The sequence below is a fragment of the Eriocheir sinensis genome, chromosome 41, assembly GCF_024679095.1.
Source record: "Eriocheir sinensis breed Jianghai 21 chromosome 41, ASM2467909v1, whole genome shotgun sequence".
Classification (NCBI taxonomy): Eukaryota; Metazoa; Arthropoda; class Malacostraca; order Decapoda; family Varunidae; genus Eriocheir; species Eriocheir sinensis.
Window position 1 is genome coordinate 1,474,692 of NC_066549.1, and position 18,166 is coordinate 1,492,857.

An 18,166-nucleotide genomic window follows, 5' to 3' on the forward strand; every position below is an offset into this window, starting at 1 on the left:
GTTAATGCTTTAAAAGTTAGGCTGTTTTTTACATTCTCTCTCTCTCTCTCTCTGTCTATCTATCTATCTATCTATCTATATCTATATATCTATCTATCTATCTTTCTTTCTTTCCTTATCTCTCTATCTGTATCTATCTCTTACATTCTCTCTTACATTTTTAATTATTACATTCTTTTCTATTATTATTTTTTGGACTGTTAATTGCGCTATTTTCTTTCTTTCTTCCTTTCTATCTATCTACCCAGCCATCTATCTCTCTATCTATTTGTCCTTCCTTTTAAATGCTCACTATGCCAACGGAAATTATTGTTTACAACACATGAAGACTTATATTTGATACGAGAAGGCAAACAGAATTCTAAACCGTCAACCCGCTAATAATGGGTCGACTTATTTGCCTCGTCCAATGAAAATATTTACCCTGGAAGCTTATTATAATCACGGACACACACACACACACACACACACACACACACACACACACACACACACACACACACACACACACACACACACACACACACACACACACACACACACACACACACACACGTCATTATTAGCAGTAGAATAATGCCCTGAACAAACAAACACATTAGAATTCCGCCGGACACATACAAGTATCGCATATTCGGGGTGTACTTACTTAGACTAGTGTTCAGAAATTCATATGTAGTTAGAATTTTTGTTGTGTTAATAAGAACTACACTTTTTCTCTCTTTCTCTTTCTTCTTCTCATCTCATTTGCATATGAATATTGTTACACACACGCAAGTCAACACATACACACACACACATAAACGAAAATAAACACACATTCACACAGATACACACATTCACTGACACACACAACCATATATGCACAGAGAAAGAGATAAGAAAAGAAAAGAAAGAAAAAGAAAGACAGAATGAATTAAAGAATGAAAGACAGAAAAAGAAAGAGGAAAGAGTAAGAGAGAGTGAGAAAAAAAAAAGAATTACCATCAGGAGAAAAAAAATAAGAGCAAGCAAAAAAAAATTACCAAGAGAAAAGTAATTGAAAAAATAAATAAAGGAAAGGTCAGGAAAGGAATACTGCAGAACACACAATAGAGCTACCAAATATACAAAAGGAATCACGTTTTATTTTCCTTTATTTTCTCTCATTTTCCTTAACTTCTTCATCCTCCCAAAATTACATACTCTATCCCTTGCCTTTCTTCTCTTCTGCCTGACCCAACCACTCTTCTTTCCTTCCTTCCTTCCTTCCTTCCTTTATTCCTTCATCATGTCCTCCTCCCTACGTCTTCCAAATCCACTTCATTTATTTCCTTCCTTCCTTCTTTCATTCTTTCCTTCCAACCTTTCCATTCTTCCATAATTCCTTCACTGATTCAATCATTTACTCATTTTGTTATCATCCCATCTCCCTCCCACCCCTATCTTTGCCTCCTTCCCCTCTCCATCTCTTTCTTCTATCCTTTCTTCAGTCATTCATTTCTCTTCTCCCCTTTCTTTCTTTCCACTCATACTGTATCCCTTTCATTCCTTCCTTCCTTCCTTCCTTCCATCCTTTCTTCAGTCATTCATTTCTCCTCTCCTTTCTTTCTTCCCACTCACACAATATCCCTCTCCTTTCTTCCTTTCTTCCTTCCTTCCTTCCTTCATTCCTTCCATCCTTTCTTCAATCATTCATTTCTCCTCTCCTTTCTTTCTTCCCACTCACACAATATCCCTTTCCTTCCTTCCTTCCTTCCTTCCTTCCTTCCTTCCTTTCTTTCTTTCTTCCGTCCTTCTTTCCTTTCTTCCTTACTTCCCCCAATCCCACTTTCTCTCTCTACTTATTTTCCAGGGTTAAGCTTTCCATTCCCTCTTCGTTACCAGCTCAACTTTCTCTCCAATCCCAATTCAGTGTCACCTCCATTCCTTCCTATTTCCCTCCTCGCCTTTGTTTATCTCTCTCTCTTGCTCTAGAATTATCCTCTCTCTCTCTCTCTCTCTCTCTCTCTCTCTCTCTCTCTCTCTCTCTCTCTCTCGGTCTCGCTTTCTCGTTGTCTCTCTCAAACTCTCACAAGAAAACAGAAGAAAAATTTAGATTCCTGAAGATGATGCTCTCACCCCTTACATACCTACCTCCTTCTTCTCGTCCTCCTCCTCCTCCTCCTCCTCCTCCTCCTCCTCCTCCTCCTCCTCTTCTTATCCTGTTTAATTTAGTCTTAGGGGAAGTTCTTGGTTGCTTCAGAGCACCGGAATTCTCCAAGGCCCTGAAGCGAGGCGATGCAACCACATGAACGAGGCAACGGCCGGAGGAGGGAAGATAAAGGGAGAGGGAAGGAGAATGAAGGGGAGAGAGACGGGGAGGGGGAGAGAGAGAGGAAGGAAAGGGGGAGGGGAGAGAGAGAGACAGAGAGAGAAGGAATGGTATTGTTAACCTCATTGCCGCTTCATATTTTGGTTCCTATCTTTTTTCTTTCCTTTTTTTTTTCTTTTTTTTTCCTCTGGTCCGCTTTGTTGTTATTGTTGCCATTGTTGCTGTGTTGTTGTTGTAGCTCGTTTTTCTGGTTATTGGTGCTGTCTTGGTTCTTATTGCTGTTGTTATTGTTGTTGTGTTATACTGTTGTAATTGCTGTTGGTAAAGTCTAGTATGTTCGTGGGAATTTGATCTTTTTTGACAAATGTACATTATGTTTTCTCTATATACTAACTACGTCTCTTCCTTCTGTTGTTACTACTACCATTACTATTAGAACGTGACACTCCATCCCTCTACTACCACTAACTTAACCTTAAATTATTGCACTAGCCCCAAAACCAACATAATAACCCCTCCCCCCCTCATAAAACTCCCCCTATGGTCATTCCTTCTCCCATAGCCCAGTCAATAATATGTCTTCACTTACCGACAACAACCCTCCCTCCCCACCATTCCCATCACCAGCACTAATAACACCTCTTTCTCTCCTTCTGCAGCAACACGGCTTCTTACGGGGGATGCCACCGGCGGTCCCCTGTCGTTCACTCAGGCGAGATACTGCGTGGTGGTGGCTGAGGATGCGGCACCCTCAGCCTCACTCGCCACCGTACGGGCCGTCCACAAGCAAGGTATCTGTCTGCCTGTTTTTCCCTCCATCTCTTTCTTCTCTTGCACCCTCCCTCTCTGTCTCTCTCCCTCTCTCATTTCCAAAGTGACGTTCAACATTTCTTCCTCCCTTTCCTTTTCCCAAGTATCGGAAGGAAATCTTTCTCTGATTCTTTTTTTTCCATCTTCCTCTCTTTCTCTCTCGCCTTTATTTTCGGGAAAGTGTCAGTTTATTTCATCCAGCATTACTGTCCCATTTTGTGTGAAAGGAGGAAGTGGAGGAGAAGGAGTGCAAAGTGGAGGGGAAAGGATGAGGAAGTAATAAAAGAGGAGGAGGAGGAGGAGAATTTGGAGAGGGCATGGATGAGGAGGAGATAGATATAAATGGAGAAGATTTGAGGAATAGAAATAGGGGATAAAAGAGATGAATTATACGAAAAGTAAAAATACTTAGTGATGATGTCCTTGAGAAATATAAGGAGGAAGAGGAGAAGGATGAAACGATCGACAAGGCATTGAATGAGTAGGAAGATAATATATTGAAGGAGAAGAAGAATTATTAGAAGGAGGAGGATTAGGAATAAAGAATAAGAGTGTGACAAAATATAGAAAGAAAAAGAAGATAACGTTGCAAAATTATGAAAAATGAAGATAGATAAACTCGTGTGCAAAATTTGAAGAAGACAATGAGGATAAAGTTGAAAAATGAAAACAATATAAATGAAAAACACCCGCGTGGAAAAGATATGACTTAACGGATGAATAAAACACAAAAAACTGCAAATAATTACTGAAACTCTATATGGTTTGGAAACGGAGCTCTCTTGGACGCAGGCGAATAAAACCCAACTCATGCACACAGACGCCTGGCCTTTACCGATAACGTTTTTAGCTCGCCTCGCTGTGGAAAATCATCGCGCGCAGTTTTCTGACTCGCCGTAAAAGGGAACATCCGCTTCAGGCCAAATATGCGCCAATTAACCTGATGCAAAATGAACGGTTGAGCAAAGAGATAATATAACTTTATGCCCCAAAATATAAAAAAGGAACCAACATTGCGAGCGTATTGATTAAATTGGCCGAGCCGTGTTTGATAAAGTATTTTTCATCCGGTGCATTAATAATAACGCAAGGAACGCATTTAATAGGGAGTTTTATAATTAGTGCTGTGAAAAAATGGCAGAGATTAATTTACATGCTTGATTTGCTGAACTTTGCTGCTGATACAACGAGGTGCAAAATGTGCCGAGTCAACCATTTTGCTGTTTTTTTTATATATATTAAAATTAGTATTATTATCACGGCTTTTATTACGTTCAATATCGGAATGGCTGCCAGAAAATGTGTAGATAATCCTTCTTTTTCGTTTCGTTTGTTTTTCATCCATTAAATCTCCGGTTGATGCGCGTTTTTCACGGATTAGTGTTTCGTAATTTATTTGCAGTATTTCCTGAGTGATAGTCTGCTTTTAAATTTCATTCTCGTAAATTATTATATATATTTTTTTCTTTCTCGGCTGTTAGGCTTTCATCGTCCACTTCGGCGTAATGAGGAGGGGGACAATGTTTTGTTGTTGTCTGTTTGCTTGCCTGTCTCTCTGTCTGCCTATCTCTTTCTTTATCTGTCCGTTACCAAAATAACCCACAAAACGAACTGGCTGATGGTCACAATATACACATTAGATCTCCCTCAGTAAATTTATCTCAAAATATTTAACACCTGGGAACACTTCGATAAAAATGCTTCAGTGACGGGAAATAGATTAAAAAAATATTGTGACACACTTCTTGAGAGCGACCATACGAAAAAAAAACTTGATGTGCTTTGAGACAGACCGTAAGGGCTTTCATAGGGCAGAGAGACATTACCAGACCATAAATGCATTACGTAGGAGAAAAACAGGATTTGTGAGATGATTCGGCTCAGATCACGAGTGTTTCCATTTTTTTTTCTTCCTACCGAGGATATTTCAGCTCTTTTACGATTAAATACGATCAAAACTGACCAATAGAGTTTACGATACGTATTCTGTGCTGTACAGTCGGCAAAAAAAGCAGGAGCATTAATAAATTAGAAAATAATTCCGGAAAAAGATGTACCTTTACACTTTTGAGGCACAAGTTACAATGTTAACGAATTGAAAAGCGGAATAACAAGAAATGAATACAGTGGTTTTATTCAGATCCAGCGAAAAGCCTCTTATGAGAAATATTATATGAAGATGAAGAACTATATGTAAAATGAAACAATATACAGTCAGTCAAAACTATATATCAAAAACCCATTCGTCTTTGTAATAGAATTTGAGCGAAATCTATAGACATGGTTTTGTGTCGGTTTGAAGGGTACCAGTGGACAAATGCTAGCGATTCGCACCCACCTAAACGACACAACACCATGTCTAGAGATTTCGCTCCAATTCCCTTCCAAAGACTCATGGGCGTTTATGCATTTTTGACCGACTGTACATTGTTTCATTATACATATGGTTCTTCATCTTTCTGTATATATTTCCCGCAAGAGGTTTTTCGTTTGTTCCGATTGAAACTTTCTGTATTTATTTCCTCCATTTTTTTTAATTCGTTCAATATTTAACTAGTCCCAAAAAAGTGTGAAGGCGCGTAATCTGTTTTCTTAAATGTTGTTCGTCTATTAAAGTCTGTTCCGCTCGACATAGTATTTTGCGTTCGAAATCGATAAAGTTTTCTTCGTGAGACTTTTTTTCCTGTGTGGCCTTTTCCTGGAAGATGATATTTTTCTGTGCGTTTGACATCCGGAAACCATTGACTCATTTCTTTTTCTGCTGTCTTATTTGTTTTAATAAAGGGGGAAATGTAAAAGGAGAAGAAGTGGACGACGAAATGGGCGAGGAAGATAAAACAAGGAGAAAATGAACAAGATAGTAAATGGGAAAAGCGCTTTGAGAAAGATATAAAAAATGAGGAAGAAGAGAAGGAGTAGGCGTAGAAGCAAAAGGAAAACCATGATTTCGTTTAATGTTATATTACTTGATTGATGAAAGTAAAGTTCTGAGAGAAACACACACACAAAAAAAGAGAAAGAAGAGGAGGAGGAGAACGAAAAGGAGAAGGAGTAGGCATAGAAAAAGAAGGAGAAAGAATATGATTTCGTTTTATATTATATTACTTGATTGATGAAAGTAAAGTTCTGAGAGAAACACACACACAAAAAAGAGAGAAAGAAGAGGAGGAGGAGAACAAAAAGGAGAAGGAGTAGGCGTAGAAGTAGGAGGAGAAAGAATATGATTTCGTTTTATGTTATATTAATTGACATTCATTTTCTTAATCACATTCCAATTGAAATCCGATGTCGTCATTACTCATACACCCACGCAAAGAGATAAAATAATAATAAATATATAAACACAAAAATAAGTAAATAAATCAGAAGTATATTCCTTCCTAACGAAACCAGAAAAAGCAGTGATTTCGCAATGCCATCATGCAACACTGACCGGCATAGACTCATCAAATGTTGAAATGTCTGCAATTAGTAAGCCGTCGATTGCCTCAGCGGAAAACTGCATTACGAGTGGCTGAATTTGACCTTGAGGTAGATAGATATATAGACAGATAGATAAATATATAGGTAGATAGATAAATAGACAATTGATAGATAGATAGAGAGATGAATAGACATGTAGATATATGAATAATGATATACAGCCATAACAAATAATGCACAGCTACATGCGGAATCACAAACAGACAGACATGAGTGACAGACACAACGTTAGACTGACAAGCAAAGAGACAGGCAGATGGAGAGACAGACAGACAGACAGACACAGACGAACAGACAGTGAAAGGAAGGTGGAGGCAGATATCAATTATTTAAACACACACACACACACACACACACACACACACACACACACACACACACACACACACAGTAGATTCTTCTTCTTCTTCTTCTTCTTCTTCTTCTTCTTCTTCTTCATGGTGAGGTGACGGCGGCGGAAATGAAGAACTTAGTGAACCAAAACTCGAAACCGCGACGCCAAAGTCTGTAATGTATATTTATGTGTGTGTGTGTGTGTGTGTGTGTGTGTGTGTGTTCTATAGCGTGTGAAAGTCTACGGACAAAGCTCTCTCTCTCTCTCTCTCTCTCTCTGTTCCATTATTCGCACTCTTAAGAGCGAAGAAAATATAGAAAAACATAAGTCGCTCAGAGATTCATGGAAGCGGGTTTCTCTTGTTTTCGTTATATTTTTTTTTGTTTTGATATCACAAAACACTCGATTGCCTTTCTTGGAACATGAGACTCCTCCCGGAATGTTAAGTGTGTGTGTGTTATGAGCAGTTACCGTGTGAAAGTCTACGGACCAAGTTAGCCATATTTATATTACTCTCTCTCTCTCTCTCTCTCTCTCTCTCTCTCTCTCTCTCTCTCTCTCTCTCTCTCTCTCTCTCTCTCTCCTCTTCTCTCTTCTCTCTCTCTCTCTCTCTCTCTCACTTCCTCTCCCTCATCCATCTTTTCCCTTCTCCTCCTCTTCCTGCTTATCCTCCTCATCTTCTATGCTCATCATTTCTCATCTCCTTCATTTCCGTTTCTCAATGTACCCCTCAACTTTTTTTTTTCTGATCGTACCTTAGTCCTTTTCCTTTGCTTCTTCTTCATTTTCTTTCCTCTTTCTTTTCTTCATTTTTTCCTTTTTCGTTTCTCAATTTTCCTCTTCCTTTCTCTCTTCCTTTTCATTTTCATTTTCCTTCCCCTTCTATTTCCTTTTCTTTCTCTTCCTCCTTTTCTTCTTCTTTTTCCTCCTTCCTAACTTCTCTTCAGTCCATCATTTCCTTACTATTTCCCCTCTTCCTCATTTTATTCATCTTTTATCCTTTCTTTTATTCTTTTCATTCATGCCCACTTCTTCCCTTCCTTTTCTCTTCATTTCTCTTCCCTTTCTTTCTTTCCGTATTTTCCTAAGTCTCCCCTTTATTTATCTTCTCTGCTAACTTATACTTCTTAATTTTTTTATCATGTGTGACCTCTAAGTAATATGCATGTTTTTCCACTGTTTCCCTCTGGCTACTCTAAACCATCCAAGTCTTCCCTTTTGCTCTATATTCTTTTTCCCTTCCCATCTCCCTCGACTTCTCTGTGTGTGCACGTGAGTGTGTATATGTGTGTAGTCTTGTATTAGCTCCTGCCATCCACATCACATCTTGCCTCACATTCATCCTTTTTACCTCTCTCGCTCTCCTCTCTCGTACCTTCTCTTCCTCTTCTCTCATAACCACATATATCATCCCTCCCTCTGCGTGTGTGTGTGTGTGTGTGTGTGTGTGTGTGTGTGTGTGTGTGTGTGTGTGTGTGTGTGTGTGTGTGTGTGTGTGTGTGTGTGTGTGTGTGTGACAGTAATAATGCAAATAAGGTGTTAAGGGAATACTGACGTGTTGGTTTGCTTACACTTCAAAAAAGACAGAGGAAATGAAGAAAGAGGAGGAGCAGGAAGAGAAGGAGGAGAAGCAGGAGGAGAAACGGGAGGAGGAGGAAGAGGAGGAGGCGGACGAAGTGGAGGAGATAGACAGGATGAATGACTGAAGGAGAAAGAATTGAAATAAAAGTAGAAAAAATAGAAATATTAGAAAAAAGTCTGCATAAGAAAGTATCATGTAGCAAATGAGGAAGAAAAAAAAGAAAAAAAATGGAGACAAATGGAAAGTAACACAAATTGAGACAAGAACATGAAGGAAATGCAAATATGACGAGGAAAACGAGAAAGAGCAGAAGAGAGAACAAAAAGAAAACGTCAAGATAAAAAAAGAGAGTCTACAAAAAGAAATAGAAAATAAAAACTAAATGAAGAACAAGGAAAAAGGAAAAGATGCAGAAAAGAAAGAACAAGAAAAAAGCTAACACGAAAGAGAAGCAAGAAGGACACAAAACAAGATCAGGCAAAGACAAGTAAGTCCACGGTGAAAAACAAAAAAAAGAAAACGGTGGAAATAATGAGGATCAGGTGCACAGAGGACGAAAAAACATTCCTGGGAGAGAACGAGACAGTGGAGGAGGAAGAGAAGGGTGGGGGGGCGTTAGCGGTAAGAGATGAGGACACGCCACAGTCAGCGTAGAATTGGTCTTGTCACGCCGGAAAGTAAGGCGACGAGTTGTGAGACAAGGGAGATGCAGGAGACGAGAGAGAGAGAGAGAGAGAGAGAGAGAGAGAGAGAGAATCGTATAAAAAAAAAAAGAGACAGATGAAAGGAATGAAAGAAATGCAAAAACAAAGTCAAGAAAAATAATAATGTCAAAGTAAAGGAGAAAAACAATCAACGAGAAACTGACTAAATTATTATCCATCAAGAAAGATAAACTCTCTCTCTCTCTCTCTCTCTCTCTCTCTCTCTCTCTCTCTCATCTCCTACCCCCTTCTCCCTTTTCCTATTCCTCCCTCCCTCTCCCCCCCCACACACAATTATCTTTTTCTCTCCTGCGAACACCCCGATGAGAAGATATTGATAGCAGGTGTGTCCAGGCGCTCCCCCGTTGTTCCCTTTCTCAGGTGATAATGATGTAAAGGGCGAGGAGGACGCCTGGCTGTTTGGAGAAAGGCGTGGAGGGAATGTGGGCGGGAACTGAGAGCGATTGACATAAAGCAGACGAGACGTAAGGGGAGGAGAGAGGGGAAGAGGAGCGGGAGCGAGTGAAAGAAGAGGAAAGAAAGCGCGAAAGAATAGGAAAGAGGAGAGAGCGAAAATTAATGAATGGAAAGGTAGTTGGGATTGGCATAAATTAGACAGGAAATAAGGGAAGAAGAGAGGGGAAAGGAATGAAAGGAAGGGGACAGAGAAAGACAGGAAGAGGGAGGTACAGGAGTTGAAGAGGTAGGAGGAGAGATGAAAAAATAAAAGGAAAGGAATAAATATGAGATACGTAAAATGAAGAGTGGGAAAAGAGAATGAAAAAGGAGTGGAAAGAAATGAAAGGATTGGGAGAAAGAGGGACAATAGGAACAGAGACACTTACGGAAGGTGAAGAGGGAGGAGTAGAGAAGGAAAAAAGAGCGGAAAGGAGTGGAAGGAGAGGGACAGAGTGGGAAAGACTAGGATAGGGAGAGCAACAAAGGAAAAAAGGAAAAACAGGAAGAAATAAGAATAACTACATAATTAATGGAAAGAGTGAAATAAACCCTGAAACTAAATGAACCAGGACATCAGAAGGAAAAAAAAAGACGATCGAGACACACGAGGATATGATGAAGGGGAAAACAGGAAGGAGAGAGAAAGAGAACGGAAGGGGAAATGAAAGGACGAGAGAGAACGGAGGGAGAGAAGTATGTCATCCGAAGGAGGGAGGAACAGAAAGACTGGTATAGAGAAGGGAGAGAGAGAAAGGAGGTCGTGGCAAACAAGAAAGACAGACGGAAAAAAAGAAGTGGATAGGGAGCAAAATTGACAGAATATCAAGCAGGAAATAATAAGGTAGGAGGAAGGGACCAGCACAACACCACGAAGAGGGGATAACAAGTAGAGTATATACAGGATTCAGTGCCATAGCAAGGAATAGGATAGGATTAAAGAGGTCTTGATAGCAATGGAAAGGGATTGAAAGAAATTAAGGGAAAGAAAAGGACCAGTGGGTAGCGCAGTATGTCAAGTGCAGTGATAGCATAAGCGAAGGAAATAGGGCGAGAATGGAAGTGTCAGCAGAGAGAGAGAGAGAGAGGAAAGAAAAGGAGAGGAAAGGAACGGATGTGTGTTGTGGTAAATTCTTTTCTGTTTCTCTTTCTACATTTGGTTTCTCCTTTTCTTTAGCTTTTGTTGTGATGTTCTCTTAAATTGTGGCAACTTTTTATTTTTATTTGAATGTTAGCTCTCGTATTTACTTTATTTACTTACTTATATTTTTGCTTATTTAATTACTCACTAGTTTCTGTATATGCGTCTTTTATTACTGTTTTCTAGTCTGTTCTGATGTTCTTTGTAGATTTTTTTTTTTATTTCTTCCGCTCTGAAACTTGTCACTATTCTCTTGTTTGAATGTCAGCTCTCTTATTTTTCTGTCTATTTACTTATCTCTTTGTTATTCATTCACTTCCATCTCTCTCTCTGTGTACTCCTCGTCTTTATGAATACCAGAAACGTATCCAGTTTGTCGTTTCACAGAAAGCTCATTGTTACGCTAGATTTCTTTTTTATCCGGCTGTTGTTCGAGGTAAAAGCGAGCGTGTCCAAAGCCTGTGGAGGTGAAACACGCGAAAGACGAGGCTCGGTGCCATTTTAGTCTGGAAAAGAGGAACTATTGTCTGCTTCAAGGAATTGTACGTCACTTCGGCTTCAATTGATGTTTTTTTTATAATACTCTGTCATTGTGTGTGTGTGTGTGTGTGTGTGTGTGTGTGTGTGTGTGTGTGTGTGTGTTCCCTTCGTCCCCCGATGTTGAAAGGGACTGAATAAAAGGTTTCGATGTTTATAGCTTCGGGAGTTAAGCGTCAACAGAAGATAAGAACCCTCTGGATCTAATCGTCTTGAATGCCCTTCGTATATTGCTCACGAGGCCGAGTAGTAGTGGACCAAAGAAGTGGGTGTTTGCTCATATATCTTTGCTATTGAATTCCAGTAATCCACCTCGCGTTCCGGTGCCGTGACATGTTCCGAAGAAAAGTGACCTCCTGCTCTTTACCAAGTGTCACAAGTCGGCGTCGGAAGCTCAATACGAAGATAATTGCCAGTAAAAAGGCACCAGATGTTTTGTCAGCGAAACTTTTCTGAGTATCGAGTTTATCCTCCGAATCAGAGAGTTAGGTAAAAAGGGTTTCTTACTCGGGTCGCTGGAAACTATTCGCGTTGTTCTCTATTTTGTTGAAAGCTGTCGACACTAAAACCAATAGAATCGTTTTGTGTCTCCGAAAACTACTTTTGTTGTGATCTATATTTTTTGGGACACCTCCCGACCCCGCCAGCCACTGGACTCATTTAACTTTTTCTGTGTGACCTGAAGACTTATTAACGAATCCGCGGGGAACAGAAAACATATTTGTCGCTCTTTTTTTTTATGTGCCAGCCTATAGCGCCGGCAGGCTTTCTTAAGGGGCCTGGATGGCAGTCGGCCCCAGCCCGTCATGGCGCAGGCAAGTATTTTATAGTGGCGCCATCTTTTCTTGGCTCATGCTGCCCCCCGGAGAGCCTGGAGCTCGTTCTTGATTCACTTGGACGGTTTCCTCTAGAGTCCGGGTTGATGGGTGGTCTTCAGGACAGCATGTGGGTAGTTTTAAGCCACTCGGCGGTGACTGAAAAATTCCAGGTAATAGCGGCGGATTCGAACCCGCGTCGTCCATCGCGCGGTGAATGTGGGATCCTCACGCTAACCACTCAGCCACTGCCTACCCTAATGTTATTGTTATTGTTTGTACAATATCCTATTTTCTTGTTGGCTGTAGCTCTTGAAAGATAAAGAAGCTCATCACGTATTCGACGAGCAATGCGTTGTCCTTTGTGGTGTCCAACAAATGTATCCTCTTTGTCAAGGCGTAAAGTTATCTCCTATGCTCGTAATGGTCCAATGTTCTGAATGGTCTTGCTGGCTCATTGAAAGATAATGTTCATCACTTAGTCATCAAACGATACATTTCTACCTGTGTGGTGTACAACAACCTCATCATCTTTGCCTAGGAGTTAAGAGTAAATGCCCGCTGCTATTGGAAGATAAAGAATGCCAACGCTAAATCATCAAACAATACAATTCTTCCTGTGTGGTGGCCAATAAATTCATCATCTTTGTCTAGCTCACTGCACTTGCCAGGTAAAGCAATTCATCAATAATTCATCAAACAACACTCCTTTGTTTGTGTGGTAGCCAGCAAGCTTATCATATCTGCCAAGGAGTAGATATCTCTGCCTTGCTGCAAATGGAAACTGAATACGAGAAACCTATCACTAAAACATCAAACATTGCATTTGTGTCGCGTGGTGGCTAGTAAACACAGCAATTTTGCCTCTGTGTAAATATTTTCCCGAGGATGCTTTTCCCGAATGCCGTGGACGCCTTTCATGGTTCACTGAATCGAAGTTCTATCACACATCCTTACATAGTTGGTGATCCAGAATGCTCGACTTGGTAAAGATTTCAATCCTTTAAAGAGCAGTAAATACAAGCTCGGGGCCTGTCATATGAGAGGGTTCAGACGTTCAACCTTGTTTTTTTCAGATTAACACGAGAGAGAAAGGAGATGTCGAGGAATGTTTGTAGAGAGAGTAGTTTTTAGACAATAGACGGTGGTAAAAAGGAAACCACATAAGAAGCTTAACTTCAAAGAATGTCTGCTTATTAGGGAATCAATTCTTACGACTCCTTTAGTCCGTTTCATTCCGTCTGTCCACTCGCGAACGTAGATGTGGCACCTGCGCATTGTTAGTTCGTAACTGCGTGAAGATAAACTTTATATTATCAGTGATGTATTAGAATGTAAAGCCCTCATCTTTTTATATGAACCGCAAATATGCCGATTTGCATCGATAATCTACCATATAAGCACAAAAAAGATTTTTTTTATATCAAATAGTATACTCTGATCATACTTGAACGATCCATAGCCTTTCAGATACCCATATTTCATCTCATTCACAGGTACATAAAGTGATATCCGACTCTGGAATAAGGAATTTTGACGTGTCGCATGTAATAAACAGTATGGGTAGCCTAATCTTCGAAATAGCCTAGCATCGCATTTAACACTTATTATTTACTATTTCATGTTATTTCGATTATTAATCATTATTTACATGCTGTAAATTATTAGATATCCTTTACATGCACTTGCATATACTTGAAATGAGCTATCAATCAATGAATTTGAGAAATCATAGATCGTTCGAGCTTCGTGTCATTGAACTTGTTAAGAGATGTACCCACCGATCATTCTACCTCCCTTTTTGCGTGTCCTCGATTCACTGTGATGCCTCGAGTTTCTGAGACTCATATTCCCTGCGTGGTGTTGTTATTGCGTCAAGTATCGTGTTGGTGAAATCGTATTTTTGTGACCTTTGCCGATAATGTGTTTTCGGTGCGGTTTGTGGTTTGCTTTGAGACATTTGCATTTCTCTGTCTCCGGGAACTGTTGACATGTTTCCCATTTTGTTTGGAAGTTATAATCCCTTTTAATCTCTCTAATCTCAACTCTAAGCCTCGATGCTCGCTTGTTTTCGCTACACGTTATACCTAGCATTCTTTTTTTCTGTAGTATTCCTTTTCGTACGCTTCTTCTTTAATTCTTTCCATCTATTAGCCGCCAAGTTTATTTACCCGACTTTTAATTGCCCTTTTGCTGTAGTATAATAAAATGAAATGGTCCTCTTACCGTTGAAAGCATAGAAGAGGAAGAAAACATCACCTTCTAGTTCTTAAGTGTGTTTGTGAGTCGTCTATTCCTTACCGTTAAAAAGATAGAAAACGAAGAAAATATCACCTTCCAGTACTTTGCAGTGTGTTTGAGTCGTCTATGTTCTCAAACCATGCGGCCTCCAAGCACACCTATTTGACAAGGCTTTTGTAGGTGTTTGGGGCATTTCCAGTGGTAGTTTAATGACCCTGGTGGTAGTGTGACCCTTCTTCCGTGCCATGAATGTGTAAATACCCTCATGAAAACCCGAGTAATCTCCTTTTTGACCTTTGGAAATAGTTGATGTTGGAGGTGGAAGCGTCTAAGAGTGCCGCCTTTGTTCCATGTCTTCTTGCCCTTAGTATATCACATAAAGCCATGGGGGACGCACACTTACTGCCGACTCTCCACCGCCAATCAACCTACGTCTGTAAAACTGTTCTCTGACAAAGGAACAATACAGCACATGACAGAGCCGAGCCGTACGGTAAAAAAATTTAAAAAAACTCATGGCAATTGATTAAACTTCATGCATTCTAATTGGACCACGAATATATATACTATTTATAACCGGCGTTCCCTAATGATTTAATGGCAGTACAGGAATTACGGATTATAATATCTCCCTTTTTTATTATGATAGCTTTGGGATAATGAGATACCGATCGAGTCGTATTGAAAAAGAAAATTATAATCCATCATTCTTAATTATTAGACCCATTATTATTATCATTTGAAGTAGTAAAAGCAGTATTTGTGGTGGTGTGATGATGGTGGTGGTGGTGGTAGTAGTAGTAGTAGTAGTTGTTGTTGTTGTTGTTGTAGTAGTAACATCAGTAGTAGTAGTAGTAGAAGTAGGAGTAGTGGTAGTAGTAACAGCAGAATTATTATTATTATTATTATTATTAGTAGTAGTAGTAGTAGTAGTAGTAGTAGTAGTAGTAGTAGCAGTAGTAGTAGCAGTAGTAGTAGTAGTAGTAGTAGTAGTAGTAGTGGTAGTAGTAGCAGCATTATTATTAGTATTACATATCATTATTGTTATCATCAGTATTATCTAACCAGACTTACCTATTACGAATACAAAGCCTCCGTAATTATCCCTTATTAATCGAGGTAGAAATGACACTTTTATATTGACTTCCATTGTAAAAAAACTAATTATCATGTATCATCCATTACAGCCAGTCACATCCTCATCATTATTATATTCTTTCTAACTAACCGAACAAATTATAAACATTGAACCTCTTATTTGTTGTTATTCCTATTCTCTTTTGTTCTATCAGGAATTCTTATTGTGATTTTATACTTTGCCCTTCAGATGGTGTTGTACCGTATTGAGAGAGAGAGAGAGAGAGAGAGGTTGAAGAAAGAATGAAAGAAAGAAAGGAGGAGAATAAAGAGTTAGAATAGGTTGGTGTAGAGAAAGAGGGGTGGAGGAGTGGGAGGGGGAGAGAGAAAGGGAGAGAAGGAAGGGAAGAGGAGGAGGAGGAAGAGGAGGGGGTGGAGAAAGAGAAAAAGAAACAGAATAAATACGATAACGAAACCAAGAAAAACGCCCCAGGAACGCACAAACCTCATCTGTTTATCACGTGCTAAATAATCCGCTCGACCCATCCCGCTCCCCAAAAATAAGGGATTAAAGGGACTAAATTCCGCTTAATACGAGGATTCGCCTGCCGGTGTTAATATATTTTTTTTTTTTTGCCTCCTCCAGTATATTGGCTGACTATATGAGAGAGAGAGAGAGAGAGAGAGAGAGAGAGAGAGAGAGAGATGGACCTGCAGATAAAAAGATTGATAGATATATAGATTGATTAATTGATAGATCGACAGATAGATAGACAGATAGATAGACAGACAGACAGAGAGGAAACTAATAGGCAGAAGCAGTGATGCGAGGGATAACAAACGCGCCAAAAATACACGTGAGAAAAACAAACAAACAAACGAACAGAAAAAGACAAAAGGCAAAACATCGCAAAAACAAACCAATCTGACCAACACACACACGACAAAGATATGTACAATAAACACACACACACACACACACACACACACACACACACACACACACACACACACACACACACACACACACACACACACACACACACACACACACACACACCTCTCTCTCTCTCTCTCTCTCTCTCTCTCTCTCTCTCTCTCTCTCTCTCTCTCTCTCTCTCTCTCCTACATCTATCTTCATCTTTTTTACTTCCCTTCCCGATCTCCTCCATTTATCCTTCTCCTTCTATTCCCTTCCCTCAGTTACCTCCCTCTCTCCATTTCTTCCTTCCCTCTGTCTTACCCTCCTCTCTTCGTTTCCTCTTCTCCCATCCCCTTCTTCCTCCTCCACCACTTCATCTCTTTTCCTACCCGCAATTTAATCTGTCTTTTCAAAATCGAGTCTTTCCTTCTCCTCCCAGTCTTATTCTTTTCCACTCCTCCTCCTCGTCTTCTTCTCTTCCACGAACACTCCAGCTCTCCTCCACCTTTCCTTTCCTTCGCTGATTGCCTCCTCTCCTCTCCTTCCCCTCGACATATTCTTCCTGACCTAAATTTATTCATTCTCCTCCACTCATATCCGTGTTTTCTATCTCATTTCTGCATTCCCTTTCCTTTCCTTTTGTTTAGGCTTTCCATCTTTCTTTTTTCGTCGTATTCGTTCTTTCTTTCTTTCGACTTCTTCGTCTATCCACTTTCAATCCTCAGTCAATCAGTTCTTCTTTTTATCTTCCTCTGTCATATCTTTTTTTTCTTTTCTTTTCTTATCCTTCGGCTAGCTCGCCTCTCCATACCTCCCTTTCTTCTTCTCTTTCGTTCTCTTCCTTGTCGTCTTATTTATTTGCCAGTATTATTTCTAACCTCATTCAATTACTTTTCTTCATAATCGTACACTTTCATATATTTTTTCCCTTCTTTTTTCCTCATTTTCCATTTTTTTCTCTTTCTCGCCTCTCCATCTTCATTTCTTCATGTTTTACGCTCTTCCCCTCTCCTTCTTTACCTCTCTACCTTCTGTCTACCCTTGATCAATGTCTTTTCTTTCTCCCTGTACTCTTTTTTATCTTTTCATCATTTCTTTTCCCCTTCTTCCTCGTTTTTTTTTCTTCACATCATCTTCAATTGTTCCATTCTCATTTACTTCATCTTTTACGTTCTCTCAATCACCCTCTTCTTCTTTTCATCTCCTTTCTAACCTCAACTAATGCCTTCTCTTCCTTCTCTTCCCTTTTCATTTTTATCCCGACATTCTTTTGCCCTTCTTTCTCTTTTTTATTTTTCGTCTTCACACCCTCTCGTTCATTTGTTCCGTTCTTTCTCGTTCGCACCTTCTTCTCCTCTCCAACTTCTTTCTGTCCTTAATTAATGTCCTCTCTTCATTATCCTACTCCTTCATACCTGCCATATCTTCCTTTTATCCTCTCCGCTCTCTTTCTTTCCTTTCAACACCCTCTTCCTCATTTATCACCTTCTCCCTCTCGCACTTTTTCATCTCTCCACTTCCTGTCTGCTTTCAATTAACGCTTTTTGTTCATTATCTAAATCTTTTATATATATCTTCCCTTCATTTTCCTCTTCCTTCTTTGTCTATAAAAAAAATAGTTTCTACATCCTCTTCTTATTCATATATTAGGTTTTCTTTCTTTCTTTTTTCATTTCTCCTTCTTCTCTCTCTCCAACTCTTTTTTTTCTTCCATACTTCATATTCCTATCTTTTTCTCCTACTTTCTTTTTTTCCCTCCTCTCATTGCCTT

The 18,166-nt window shown here is 39.7% G+C and overlaps 1 protein-coding gene across 1 annotated transcript in view; it reads left to right on the forward strand.

Moving 5' to 3' along the window:
• Window positions 1–2,937: 2,937 nt before the first annotated feature.
• The window catches only part of LOC127009473 (uncharacterized), a gene marked incomplete at its 3' end in the record, with an annotated part of 124,639 nt that continues 109,410 nt past the window's right edge, over window positions 2,938–18,166 (forward strand). Inside the window, 1 exon segment of the mRNA XM_050882571.1 lies at window positions 2,938–3,084.